The following is a 16,039-nucleotide window of genomic DNA, read 5'->3' on the forward strand; positions in this document are numbered from 1 at the left end:
CATCCATCCAGGCTGCGATTTTAGGAGTAATACAAGATCATAATGTATGTTGGCTATGATCATACTAACAACCATCTAGTAATGGGTCCACCATTAGTCATCCATGGACATGTCTTTTGGTCACTATACATGTAATGTTAGCTTATGTGCTAAGTATGGGTATGCCTCCCTTAGCAAAGATATCATGATGTAAATGTGTTGTAACAAATAATAATCTCGTTGGTTGTTATTGATCCTGACTTGTCACAAGGTAAAGCACTTCAGTCATCAGGTATCATTCTTGACTTTGTGCTTTAGGGGGCAATCTCTTATAGCCCATTTTGTGACATCTGGTTAATAGCCTACAAACTAGATCAATCATCATCCTCTTACCCCTTTTCATCATCATTGCAGAAAGCCCTAAGCATAAATATTTCTAATCCTTGAATTTATGCATGAAACTACTTCATTTCAGTGATTTTAAGGACCAACGCACCCTACATAACTAATAAAATACATTACAGTGCAGTCTCTCCTTCTCTAAGGGTGCTATGTAGTGCACCCTGCATAACTGTGGGGGTGCGTTGATTCTAGAAATTCAAGAAAAAATAAAAATATTTTAGAACTTCCTCTTCGAGAAAATTCCAGAGGCTGTTTCAACCATTTACCTTGGATAAACATTTGGATCCTATCTGATTCCACCTTGGATAAATCACGATCTTATCCCTTGATCTCATCCTCCCATTACTTTTGGATCGCAAGCCTAGATTGGTAAATGGATAAGAATTCATGAACTACCTCTCCTTCTCATATAGCTACCTCATTCCATAAGCACCTCATTAGTTGTGGTTGGATTTTGGAGAGTGATTCTACCCTTATGCTACTGATGTGAGAGATATCTTTGCATGCATTGGGTGATTAGAGGTTCACTTTGTGACAAGGAAAGGACAAGTCAACTTGGAGGAGCTCTTTTATAAGATCAACACCTATTTTTGGTTGTAACTCACTTCATTTCTATTAATGGAAAGAGTTATTTGTTTTCCTATATATGATGTTATGGTTTCATATATTCCGACACCATGTTGATATATTGAATAAAGTGATTAGATGATGCTACATAGATTCCATGGATCATTGGCTTGTGTTATCTAACTGTGCATGTTCTAATAATATAATTTGGAGCTAGGATTGGAGCATTCAATCCAAAGACGGAGTGAAGCATGTGATAGATTCTAGGTAGGATTCATCCTGTTATCTATTTACTTTAAGGAAAACATTAGTACCTTTTCCTTTATGTTGTTCTAGGTTAGTTCACCAAGCCTAAGGAAGATATTTCTATCCGCAGCCATAGATTCCACATAACAGATGCTATGGTAGAGGAATATTATTCCATTGTCAGAAATAGTGTTTGGGAAGTGGTCCCAAGACCAAAAAACAAATCAATGGTTGGTTTGAGGTCGCTTTACAAGGTAAAGCATGTAGCAGACAAAAGCATAGAGAAACACAAGGCCATATTTGTGGCCAAGGGGATATCTCAGATTGAGGGAATTGACTATGAGGAGATCTTTGCTCCATTCGAAAGGTACTCATGCAACAGGCCAATTCCAGTACTGTCAGTGAAGATGAGGTGGAAGATCCACTAGATGGTTGAGAATTCAACATTCCTCAATCGAGTTGTTGAGGAGGAGGAGTATATTGAGTAGTCAGAGGGGTTTGATACCTTTGACAGAGAGTCACATGTTTGTAGACTCAAGCAAGCATTTTATGGATTTAAGCGATCACTCTATGCTTGTTATACCAGGATCGATAGCTATCTCACCGATTTGGGCTTCACTAAAAGTGAAGCAGATGAAAACCTTTATCACATTGTGGTAGAAGGTAAATTATTGATTATTGTGTTATATGTTGATGACTTGATCCTTACTAGTGATGAGCAATTGATCAGATCTTGCAATGAGGACCTTGCAAGAGAGTTGGATATGACGGACATTGGCCTCATTCACTACTTAATTAGTTTGGAAGTATGGAAAGGATATGGGGAACGTTTTGTATCTCAGGGCAAGTATACCAATGAGATACTTCAGAGGTTCCGCATGGACAGGTGCAAACCCATGGAGACTCCTCTAGCAGGAAATCGAAGGAACCAAGATGTTATGTAAGGTGAAGTAGTGGAGGATACCACTTATAGGAAGCTTGTGGGTTCACTTATGTATTTGTTGAACACATGAATATACATGTGTTATGAAGTTAACCAACTTATTCAAGCAATGGTTAAGCCAACCAAATTGTATTGGAAGGAAACAAAGCATGTTTTGAGATACCTCAGAGGCACTACTTAGTTTGGTCTTTAGTATAGATGGACAAAGGGAGTGAAGCTGCAAGGATTCACAAATGTAGATTGGGTGGTGAGTACATCGGACAAGAAGAGCACATCAGGATAATTTTCAGTGTTGGGTCAATATTAGTTTCATGGTACAACCGGAAGCGTATATTTGTGGCACTCAACTTAGTAGAAGCATAGTACATGGCTGCAAGTCAAGCAACATGTGAGGCCATCTAGATGAGAAAAATTCTTGTTGGGTTATTTGTTTAGAAGATGGATCCTAAAGTGATTTAATGTGATAATCATAGTTGTATCAAACTCTCTCGCAAAAATGTTTGGAAACCAGCTCACAAAAAGATAAAGAGATAGATCAATGCCTTAGAATTTAGCCTCTTCGAGGGGGCAACCTCCTTTACATTACACAAATGAACAATTCTTGGATGACTCAAATGACAAAACCTCATTTGTATATATAGGAGTCTAAGGGGACACAATATAACCTAGCCAACCTAACAATAATAATATAAAGGCACAAAAATAACAATAGTGGGATTCTATGGGGCATAATAATAACAAACTGGGGACAATAAGGGCACAACAATAACAATAAGGGATACAATGAAAATAGTAATGGGGGAATCACTAGTATTATAGGGACCTAACATGCCCCTCTCCTTCAAAAAAGTGTTGTTCTCAACACTTGAGTAGTTCTGGGTGCTCCTATATAAAATTCTCATCCTCCCATGTGGAATCTTCAATGGGTAAGTTCTTCCACTTGATGAGATACTTTGAAATTGATCGATTTCGTAGCTGTTGAGTTCTTGTTTCTTTGACTGCTTCAGCTTCCAATTTGATTTTTCCTTCCTCATCAAGTTTTGGCCATATTGTTTGAACTGGAATCTTGTCACCTATAACCTTCTTTAAGCATGAAATATGGAAAATTGGGTGCACTCGGGAAGCTGCAGGAAGTTCCAATTTGTATGCCATAGTACCTATGTTTTGCAACACCTTGTACAAACCATAATACTTTGGTGATAATTTACTATCCTTCTTAGCTTGCTTGAGGGACATTTTTTTATATGGTTGTAGCCGTAGGAATATGTAATCACCTATATCAAAACTTATTTCGTTGCGATGTTGATCTACCTACTGTTTCATTCTATTCTACACCAAGGTAAGGTTATCCTTTAAGAGTTGGAGAACTTGTTGTTGGTGCTCAATGTGACCTTCCACTGCTTGAAGCTTAGAATTTTCTCTTAAATATGATGTGATGGGTGGTGGATGATATCCATAAAGTGCCTTAAATGGGGTCATTTTTGTTGCAAAATGGAAGGAAGTGTTATACCACCATTCAGCCAGAGGCAACCATTTGACCCATTGAGTTTGTTTATCAGATACAAAGCAACGAAGATATCCTTCCAAATATTTGTTTACTATATCAGTTTTCCCATTAGATTGAGGATGATAAGATGAGCTATGAGCTAACTAAGTCCCAAGACAAGAAAATAATTTTGTCCAAAAATTTCCAGTGAAAATGGGATCTCTGTCACTTATAATAATCTTTGGGCTTCCATGTAGCTTTTGAATTGTTTCCAGAAATGCAGTAGAAACTGTACTTGCTTTAAATGGATTAGATAATGCACAAAAGTGTGCATACTTGGTAATTCTATCAACTAACACCATGATAACACTCTTTCCTTCAGACTTGGGTAAACCTATGATAAAATCCATTGAAACCTCCTCCCAACATTGGATTGGAATGGATAAGGGTTGTAATAGTTCTGGGGTCTTAATTGTTTCAACTTTATTTTGTTGAAAAACCAAACGTTCTACGAAAAACTTTTGAATATTTGATTTAAGGCCATCCCAAAAATAATCCTTCTTAACCCTGTGGTAGGTTTTTAGAAATCCTAAGTGCCCTCCTAAGGGAGTGGTGTGCAATTCCCTAAGAATCTTTTGTTTGAGTTGGGAATTATTACATAGGTATAACCAATCCTTGTACCATAATGAATCATTTTTCCAACTAAATGTATCAGATGTACTGGGATATTCTTGTATCTTTTGAATGAGTTCCCACACTTCCGCGTCATTCTTCCATTCATCCCTTCCTTGTTTATCCAATCTAGTTGGATAATAGAAATGGCACAAAGAAATGCTTCCACATCCTCATCCTTTCTTGAGAGTGCATCTGCCACAACATTTTTCTTCCCTTTTCTGTAGATGATTTCAAAGTCATAGCCTAACATCTTTGTGATCCATTTTTGCTTCTCTTCTACAGATAATCTTTGTTCCAAAAAGTATTTAAGACTATCATGATCTGTTTTTACCTTGAAGTGTCTTCCCATTAGGTAGGGTCGCCATTTCTTAAGTGCATGTAGTATTGCCAACATTTCCTTCTCATAAATAGCTTTGTCTAAATACTTTACTTTGATTGGACGACTTTCGAAAGTAATGGGTCTTTTTTCTTGCATTAAAACAACACCAATTCCATTTCCTAAGTCATCACATTCCACAATAAAGGTTTTTGTGAAGTCTGGTGTAGCTAAGACTGGTGCTTGGCACATTGCCTCTTTAAGATATTCAAAGGCCTTTGTTTCTTCTGGAGTCCATGAGAATGCATCTTTCTTCAATAATGTTGTTAGAGGTGCTGCTATTCTCCCATAATTCTTAACAAACTTGTGACAATACCCTGTCAACCTGAGAAATCATCGTAGATGCATTATGGATGTGGGGATTTTCAATTCCTTAATGGTTTTAATTTTTCTAGGGTCTACCTTAACACCTTCATGAGATACAATATGACCCAGATATTCCACCTCTTGTACTACAAAGAAACATTAGGACATTTTTGCATATAATTGTTTCTCCTCCAATAGTTTGAGAACCATGCCAACATGTTGGACATGATCCTTCCAAAACTTTCTGTAGATTAGTATATCATAAAAAATACTAACACAAATTTTCTAAGGAAGGGTTTGAAAATGGAATTCATCAAACCTTGAAATGTAGAAGGTGCATTAGTAAAGCCAAAAGGCATGACCAAAAATTCATAATGACCCTCATGAGTTCTAAATGTTTTTTTTGGAATGTCTTCAGTCTTCATTCTGATTTGATGATATCCTAAATGAAGATTCAATTTGGTGAAGTAAATTGATCCAATAATTCATCAATGACAGGAATGGTAAATTTATCTTTAATAGTGAGCTTTTTGAGCTCCCGATAATCTGGACACATGCACCATGATCCATCCTTCTTGTAAACCAATACTACTGGAGCAGAGAAATAAATTTGACTAGGTTGAATTATACTAGCCTCTAGCATTTCTACAACCATACGTTCAATTTCACTCTTTTTGACATAGGGATATCTGTGAGGCCTGATGTTTGGAGGAACACTTCCTGGAATCAAATTGATAGCATGATCATGATCATGAATAGGTGGGAGGCCTTTGGGAGTCTCAAATACCTTGGAATGATTGTCCAAGACTTTTTGGAGATCTAGAGAAATGGATGATTTCGATGTGGGAACCTCTAGTGAACATAATTGTGCAATTATGCCTCATTGTTCTTTCTTTAGAAGCTTTGTCATTCCATTAGAGATGATTATCTTTCCCGGTTTCCTTGTGATACCCCTTAATTCAACTTCCTTTCCTTCTAAAGAGAATTTCATGAAAAGTTCTTGAAAATTAAAAGCTATTGTACCCAAGGATTGTAACCATTGGACTCCTAGTACAACATTAGCACCACCCATTCGAATGTAAAGCATTCGGCTATTCAATACATATTATCCCATGGATAGATTGATATCATGGCACTTTCCTGAGCAATTTATGCTTCCTCCACTTGCAACCATCATTTGACACTCTGGTGCTGGATATCGGAAGCAATTCAATTCTTTGGCTATCTTATAATGAATAAAATTATGGGTACTTCCCGAATCAATCAACACTATTACCTTTTTCTTCTTGATATGCCCTTCTATCTTGATAGTTTGAGGAGTGGTAATTCTAGCCAATGCATTACAAGATATGGTCGGATTCATTTCTTCTTTTTCTAGGGTTTTTTCCTCGTGTATATCCTCTTCTTTTGACGTTTCTTGTTCCTTCTCTTCCTCCTTTTCACAATCTATGTAAAATAATTTCTTATCGGCACACTTATGACACTTAGTGTTTTTTCTATCACAACTGTAACAAAGCCCTTTTTCTCTTTTTTCTTCCAATTGTTGTGGTATCAACCTTGTAGGTTGTGGATGGCTAGGGGAAGAAATACTTCCGTCTTTATGATTGTGAGTGGTAGGCTTCCTTGTTGCCATAATTTTGCTTTCCATTTTTCTTGCCAACCTGAATGCCTTCTCCAATGAATCTAGTTCCCAAAGGTGAACCTCATGTTGGATGTTATCTTTTAAAGTACCTATGAACATATCAAGCCTATGCTCCTCCGGAATATCTTTTACCCTTATATTCAATTTTTGGAAGTCCTCAATGTGCTCCATCATTGAACCCTTTTGTTTGAGATTTATCAATTGGCTAAAAAAAGTGTTGCTTTTTGTATCCTCATAATGTGCTATCATTTCATCCGTAAAAATAGCCCAAGTGATAATTTGCTTACGAGAGAAAAGCCATTGATACCATACAAACTGATTTGGTTCCAAATATAAAGTTGCAATGCATACCTTTTGTGTGTTTTGCACATTCTGGAGATCAAAAAATTGCTCCATCTGTAGTATCCATGTTCTGGGATCCTTGCCATCAAACTTCCTCATATCAATCTTTGGAACATGGTGGTTCTTTGATCCAACATTAGAGTCTACAAAATTATGATTAACATTTATTTTGTTCTCATCATGAGTTTCCTTTACTACCCTTTCGCCATTAGTAAGCATTTCTTGTAGAAACTTTGTCAAATTTGTTTTCAAATCTTCCATGCCTATCTTCAAATCTGTCTTCAAATCATCCATCTTAGTTTCCATGCCATCCATCTTAGCTTCCACACCATCCATCTTAGCTTCTATGTCTTTCTTTAAACCATCCATCTTAGCTTCCACGCCATTCATCTTAGCTTCTACGCCTTTTTTTAAACCATCCATCTTAGCTTCCACAGCTTTCTTTAAACCATCCATCTTAGCTTCTACGTATTTCTTTAAATCATCTATCTTAGCTTCTATTTCTTTTTGTACAAGTGACATTTTTTGTACTTGGTCTTGTAATTTTGATATATCATGTTGCATTTCTTCCTCTTGTTCATGAGTCATGCTAGAGCTTTCAGGTTGCTTACTAGGTGTTTCCATTTTATTTCTTCGGGGCATCAATTACAGATAATAATACTTCACTATGCCCTTTGAATTCCTTCAAACTAATTTTTCAGACCAAGCTTATGAAAAAATTGAAAAAAAAAACTACACACCTTACTTTTCACTTTGTAGAAACCTGATATTGAATCTGATGTATTTTTGTAATTTCAACTCTTCCAGTTCTGAAATTGCGGCTTGCCGTAGCCCTCTGTGTCCTCTTTCCAATGCCACTAGTTGGATCGAAATTGGATTCTCTAAGAAAGCTTTATGCACAATCTCCCAATATGTCCTGATGATATACCTTTTCAGACGAGTGAACTTGTATGAAGTGTCACATGTCATTGTTTTGACCTTTTGATCTGAAAAATATACACAAGAAACTACAGTCCGTCCTCTTTTTGTAACTTCTTACGAAATTTCAATCTAATGGTCAGAGAGACAATTATGACGATTTTACCATGGTGACCTATTTGGAATGTAATTCAGGGGTCTGCAAAAACCCTAACTTCCTCAGACTATATCTCCGACAATATAGCAAGACAAAATCTGAAATTTGGATCCAAGCTTCAGAATAATTTCTTCTCAAATGGGTTTTTGTTTTAGCTTTTGAAAATTTATAGTGAAAGATTTATAGCGAAAATCCCACGATGACCTGTTTTATCTTAAATTTTGGAGCTTGCACAAACCCTAACTTCCTTAGATCATATCTCCGAAAATATAGCGAGACAAGCTCTGAAATTCAGATCTAAGGTTCAGCATGATTTCATCTCCAATGGGTTTTTTCTCACTTCTGAAACGTCACAGAAAAAGTTATAGTGAAAATGCCACAATGACCTATTTGGAGTAGCGAAACCCTAGAAGCCAAACCTCTGATACCAAATGTTAGGAAACTAACTCACAAAAGGATAAAGAGATAGATCAATGCCTTAGAATTCAGCCTCTTCGAGGGGGCAACCTCCTTTACATTACACAAATGAACAATTTTTGGATGATTCAAATGACAAAACCTCCTTTCTATATATAGGAGTTTAAGGGGACACAATATAACCTAGCCGACCTAACAATAATAATATAAAGGCACAAAAATAACAATAGTGGGATTCTATGGGGCACAATAATAACAATATGGGGACAATAGGGGCACAACAATAACAATAAGGGATATAATGATAATATTAATGGGGGAATAACTAGTATTATAGGGACCTAACATGGAAGAAGGGAGTGAAGCTGCAAGGATTCACAAATGTAGTTAGGCAGGGAGTACATCGAACAAGAAGAGCACATCAGGAGGAATTTTCAGTGTTGGGTCAACATCAATTTCTTGGTACAACCAAAAGCATATATCTGTGGCACTCAACTTAGTAGAAGCATAGTACATGGCTGCAAGTCAAGCAACATGTGAGGCCATCTAGATGAGAAAGATTCTTGTTGGGTTATTTGGTCAGAAGATGGATCCTAAAGTGATTTAATGTGATAATCATAGTTTTATCAAACTCTCTAAGAATCCAATATTTCATGATCAATCCAAGCATATTGACATCTGGTATCACCATCTATGAGATTTTGTGCAGAGGTGGATTATGTTGTTGCAGTACATTCCATCAGAGGAACAAGATGCAAATATTTTGAAAAAAGATTTGTCAAGAGGAAAATTTGAGTTCCATAGAAGCAGGATTGGGGTATTCGATAATCCCTTTCTTGCTAAGAGGGAGCATTGAAAATGCAACAAAAAAATCTAGTTTGACCTTCCGTTGGTAAAACTAGATTAAAATTTGAATTTCTATTTCAGCATAATACTTGGAGGTACTTAACTGAGGTTACATGGCTCTTGTCACTCAGTTAACTTAGTAAATTAGAGTTATACACACTTGAGTTCAGTTCTACATGATTGATTGCTAATTTGTAGCAATATATCTGAATTAATTTGAATTATTGTCAGTTTAACTAGTTCTAGCTGTCAGAAGAACTAGTGGAGGTCAAGTTGTGGATATTTATCTTCAACCACACTCAATGATCAACCATTTAACTCATTAGTTATCTTAAAATAATTGTTGCATGCAGATAATTTGAGTTACCTAGTTGAGATGGAGATTCCAAGGTAGTGTACTATCCATTTTAGCATATTCCCATGTGTACAAGTGGTGCATGTAGTTAGATATTGACCTAAGGCTATTGCACAATTCCTTAGTGAGAAATTCCTAAAAAATAGGGGAAATTTCCCAAGGGAGTAGTGAAAGCAAATAAGAGCTTTGGAATGCTTGAAATTAGCTAAGTGTTGGGATAAGATCAGTTAGTTAGGCAGAGGGATATATTATACAGTTGCAGGGTGTGCTCAAGCTTGAGCAAGAATTATATTTCTTCTCTATTCTCTGATCATTGAAATACAGATAGTAAGGGGTTTTGAGTAGTTTCTTTCCCTTAGATAAATCTATGTTCATGTGTGATGTTTCCTTTTGCATGTCTATGATTCTTGTTTTAGATGGTGAATTAACTTCTGTATATGAGCAAAGTAGCTTCAAGTCTTGTGATTTAGTAAATTTCATGAGACATATTGAATCTACACATTAATTTCTACACTTTTCTGGATGATAACCTCACCAACCCTCACCATACATCTTCTGGTCAAGGAAGAAATATTCTCAACCCTTCCCTTGTTCATATTCCTGAAGTTAGTAGATCTTCTCAGCCTAGTCTTGAACAAACTTGTGAAATATATTACAAGCATACTTGGGCCATCCGGCTTATAACTTGTAAGTTTGCAAAGGTTATCAGACTTATTCCTGGAGTACACAATCTACCTTATTTTCCAAACAAGAACACGACCACTCCTATCGGGATAGTGGTTTCGATAGTTGAAGATCTGGTTCTCGCCACTCTTGAATAAATAGAAGATATTGTAGAAATCGTAGAAAAACTATAGAAACCTCCATATTTTAACGAAGGTGACATAGAAAACATTGTACTCTCAGATGATACTCTCCATGGGTTAGGTAGTGAAGAAGAAGAATAAGATCGATCAGATTTCGGAGAAGAATAAGAATATCCATCAGACTTTGATGAAGAGGAGAAGCACAGAGACAAAGATATGGCAAACCAAGATCTATATTGGATGCATTAGTGCCCTCGTTCACTACCAGGTGTGTTACAAAAGATGTCAAGGCACCCACATTATTTTTTAACAAAATATGACCCTGCCAAAGAAGTTAAGGTGAAGGACCACTTGGACAACTTCTACCTACATCTACAAAGAGGTATGTTATGATGATGTTGCATGTATAATTTTCCCGTGTACTTTAGATGGCAGAGAAGCTCTATGGTACCACAATCTTCCTCTGAATTCTATCTAGAATTGGAAAGGGTTTAAAATGATTTTTCTTAAAAAAATTGCTGATGACAAAACCCCTGCCATGTTATTAAGAGAGTTGGGAAATCTTAAGATGGAGCAGAAAGAGAAAGTGAAATATTTTATTCAGAGGCTTAATCTCATTCTGAATAAATTTATGTAAAATACAATACCTCATGACTCCATCACCATTGATTATTACACATATGCATTACTGACAAGCATTATGCAGTTCATGAAAAGAATTGTGAAGTAAACTTTGGCTGAAAATTATGAAGAGGAAATTGTAGTTAAAAAAGACTTGCGTGCAATTGGATTCATCACAGATGATGAGACATCAAAGGGCTCCAAAGATATGGGAAAAAGGTCTTAGGCCTCTGTATGTAAGGCTAAGGAGAAGGAAGCAACCAATCTTGGGAGCTTGAGCCACACTGTCAAGTCACTGTCAAATGTGTTGGAAGAGTTAAAATAGAAGTCAAGCGAGACCACTATGAAAAACAAGCCTCATAGATTCAATATTATGAGAAGGGCTACTAACTCTGGTAGCAACAACAACCAGCCAACCTAGTCTGTGTAGAGCTCGAACATTGTGCTAAATGTGGAGAGCATGGGGATGGAACAATATTGCTAGTTACATCAAGAGTATCATTTAGAAAAAACATTCCCACAATGGAACCACAACATGAGCATGATGCAGCGGAAATGATGGTTTAATAAAACCCACAATTTCCCCTCTCTCTATCGGAACCCAAATCCTTTTAAAACAATGGATTTCCCCTTTTCAGGATTGACACACCCTTTGGAAAAGGCTCAACAGCGCTTTTCCACCCTTTTACACAATTATAAGACTATTCACCTTAAATCCCGATCAGGTGATCCAACGGCTCAGAACAAATCACAAAATCAGCGATCGGTAGGCGGAAGTTCCCAACTATCGGCACTAACCTTTAGCCTGATGCGATATCGTTGATCGCTATCGGTGATTCACAATAGTCGCTTTAATATATGTATCACTCCAATATGCCGATGCGATAACACGCCAGACTCGACAACACTCAACACTCTGTTTCATAAACTTTCAAATATGCCCTTTTGAATCCGCTAAGTGTTTTAGCGCAGTTCCTTTTGTAATGGCTGCCAGCGATGCGATAAGGGGATACACAGGGCCGATGCGATTGGGTTATACAGACCCGATAGCAATTAAACTCTGCTCTATAATCGCTTGAGGTTCGGATTCTCTGTCTAACTGTGTTTTAGCTTGATAGCTTGATACTTAGTGTATTTGGGCTTTTTTCCTATGGACCAGAATGAAGCAATGTGCCCACCAATTGATCCTTTAATGCAACAATCTCATTAACAAACATGAAATACACAGGCTAGCATTAATATTGTATGGATTTAAAAGAAAAACCAAGCATTCGAGGCCTCCACGGGCCGGTTAAGGAATGATGCACACAATACTATTTTATTTCAAATAAACAATACAGAGTCTCAGCCTGAGGCCAGATTACACAGGGAAAAAAATCTCTATCTCACAAATGCATTCCAAAACTCACTCTATGCTCTCGCTCCACTCAGCAATCCTCTCCAATCCCCGCTCATTACATTTTTCCTCCCTTTTATCACTCAAATATTTCTCTAACGATATCTAACAACAATCTTCTATTCTTAATAGATCTAACAACAAATCCTCTATTTCTTAGCTCTCCCTCACACCTATGCAAACAACTCTATCTCTGAATCTAAAATAAGACAGTCTCTAACTTATTACAATAATGAATTATAACAAATTTCTTGAGAGATCCAACCCTCTCAGTAAAAACCGGTTTTGACCCAACAGTCAATGAATTTCAACCTGTTTAGCCACAACATGTGAACAAGTTTTCACATTGTTGGCTAATCCCGATGCTCCTGCATCAGACTCTCGGGGAAGAAAAGACTTGTCCTTCAAGCTGTCAGGACTTACTCCATATTTTTGTAGTTCTGCTACTATCAACCAGCTGGAATCTTCCACTGGCTGCTCTTTCCATTTTACTAAATACTGGAAATAAGTCTGCCCTCTGGTTTTCTTGGATACTCTTTGATCCAAGATAGCTTCTACTTCTTTCTTGACTGCTTTTGGTACCTGTTCCTCCCAGTTCATGGTTTGAACTTCATCACTTGTATCTTCCTCCTACAATTCTGTCTCTGCCTCTCTAAATGGATATAAGTCTGCAACATTAAAAATGGGGGATATTCCAATCCCTTCTGGCAACTCAATCTCATATGCATTGGTTGAAAATTTCCTTATAATTTTACAAGGTCCTATATTTTTCCTTTTCAGTTTGTTGTAAGTTTTTGTAGGAAGTCTCTCTTTCCTCAAATATGCCATTACTAAATCTCCTACTTGGAACTCTTTCTTTCTTCTTTTTAGGTCTGCTCTCTGCTTGTATTTATTGTCGTTCTCCTACAATTTGCCTTTGACTTGTTCCTATAATCTCTACATCTGTTCGGAAAAATATTCAACACTTGCACTCTTGGCTTCCTATTTTCCCAAATCTCTAAGCTCATACACTCTTGGATGCATTCCAAACATAATCTAAAATGGCCTCATTCCAATGCTTTGGTTTGGTGTATCATTGTAAGCGAACTCAGCTTGAGCTAATGCCAAATCCCACTGTTTGGGATTCTAATATACTAAACTCCTTAATATATTCCCCAAACTTCTGTTCACTACTTCAGTTTGTCCATCTGTCTAAGGATGGTATGCTGAACTAAAACTGAGGTTAGTTCCCAATTTCTTCCAAAGTGTCCTCCAGAAATTCCCTACAAACTTGGTATCTCGATCTGATACAATAATTATATATAAACCATGCAATCTTACAATCTCTGAAAATAATAAATTAGCTACGTGTGTTGCATCACTAGTTTTCCTACAAGAAATAAAATGTTCCATTTTAGAAAACCTATTTAGTACAACATAAATAGAATCATTTCCTCTCTGAGTTTTTGATAAACCCAGAACAAAGTCCATGCTAACTGCCTCCCACAGTCGGTCTGGTATTGGCAATGGCTGATATAGTCCTATATTATGACTTCTTCCTTTGGCATGCTAACATATCCTGCATTTCTCAACAAACTTTTTAACATCAGTCTTCATTTTTGGCCAATCATGAAAATCATTCACCTGGGCGAAGGTTTTATCTTGTCCAAAATGACCAGATAACCCTCCACTATGTTTCTCCTTGATTATGTTCTCCCTCATGGAACATTTGGGAATACATAACTTGTTGCTTTTAAATAACAGGCCTCCTTGAATGAGGTAGTCCATCCACTAACTTTTGTTATGGCTCATTGGATTTTGAACTGTTGTGTAGATATCTCTAAAATCTTCATCATCCTTATACATTTATATCATTTCCTCAAATCCTCCAACACCCACTTTAAACTCTTGCAAAAGAAAACTTAACCTACTTAATGCATATGCTACTTTATTAGACTTACCACTCTTATGCTTTGTTACAAAAGTAAAACTTTGCAGAAATTCTACCCACTTGGCATGCTTCTGATTTAGCTTCGGTTGGTTATTAATAAACTATAAAGCATATTTGTCTGAATATAAAATGAATTCTTTCGGTAGCAGGTAATGCCTCCACTTTTTCAAAGCCTGCACAATAGCATAAAACTCCTTGTCATAAGAAGAATATTTCTTCTTTGCATCATTCAATTTCTCGTTGAAATATGCTATTGGCCTTTGCCCCTGGCTTAGAACTGCACCAACTACTACCCCACATGCATGTGTTTCTACTTGAAATACTTTCTCAAAATTAGGCAATGCTAAAATTGGCTCTTCCGCTATCTTCTTCTTCAGCAAATTAAAGTTTTTGTCCACTACTTATATCCAACGAAATGGCTGATTGATCTCCTTGATTGTCTCAAGGATTGGTGCACAAACTTGACTAAACCCTCTTATAAACTTTCTGTAAAAACTAGCAAGTCCATGGAAGCTTCTTACCTCAAATATGCTTCTAGGAGTAGGCCAGTTCCAGATTTCTTGTACCTTCTCCGGATCCATCTTCAAGCCCTCTTTGGAAACCACAAATCCCAAGTACACCAGCTCCTCCTTCATGAAACTACACTTCTTCAAATTGATTAGTAGTTTCTCCTTTTGTAGAGTTCTTAGGACCAACTTAAGATGTTCTAAATGCTCCTCTTTACTTTTGCTAAAAACTAGAATATCATCAAGGTAAAAAATGACAAATTTACCTGCATACTCCTTCAAGACCTCGTTCATTAGTCTCATGAATGTGTTGGGTGCATTAGTGAGCCCAAAAGGCATCACTAACCACTCATACAATCCACTATTTGTTTTGAAGGCAGTTTTCCATTCATCGCCTTCCCGAATCCTTATTTGATGATACCCGCTCTTCAAATCTATCTTAGTAAAGTATCTGGATCCACTTAAATAGTCCATTAAATCATCCATTCTTGGCAAAGGAAATATGTACCTGATTGTTATCTTGTTGATAGCTCTAGAATCTGTGCACATGCGCCATTCTCCTCCCTTCTTCAGACTGAGTACTGTTGGCACAGCACACGGGCTTAGACTCTCTCTGATCAGTGCCTTGTCCATTAGTTCCTGTACTTGCCTTCCCACTTCAGCGTTTTCCTAAGGAGTTAGTCTATATGCGGTTTTATTGGGTAGACTCGCCCCTGGTATTAGATTGATGTGATGGCTAATAGTTCTAATCAGTGGTAAGGTATTTGGCAATTCATCCACAATGATATCCATAAAATTATTTAACACAACTTTAATTTCTTTAGGAAAATCATTTAAATTCATAGAAGTTAAGATTACCTTGGGCCTCCCTATAATAGCGAAGTGCAACTCCTTGCTTTTGTCGACCTCCTATAGCAGTTCTTTTCCACTTATCAACATGATACTATTTTCAAGCAGTCCTTTATCAACATCATTCTTTAATGGCAATAACGTGTGCTTGTTTCCATCCTTCTCTATGGTATAGGTGTTCCTTATCCCATCATGAATCACCTTCCAGTCAAATTGCCATGGTCTACCCAATAGTATATGACATACATCCATGGGCATTATGTCACATAGGATT

The sequence above is a fragment of the Pinus tabuliformis genome, chromosome 6, assembly GCF_031772625.1.
Source record: "Pinus tabuliformis cultivar Carrire ecotype Pingquan chromosome 6, CPIR1, whole genome shotgun sequence".
In the NCBI taxonomy this organism is placed as follows: Eukaryota; Viridiplantae; Streptophyta; class Pinopsida; order Pinales; family Pinaceae; genus Pinus; species Pinus tabuliformis.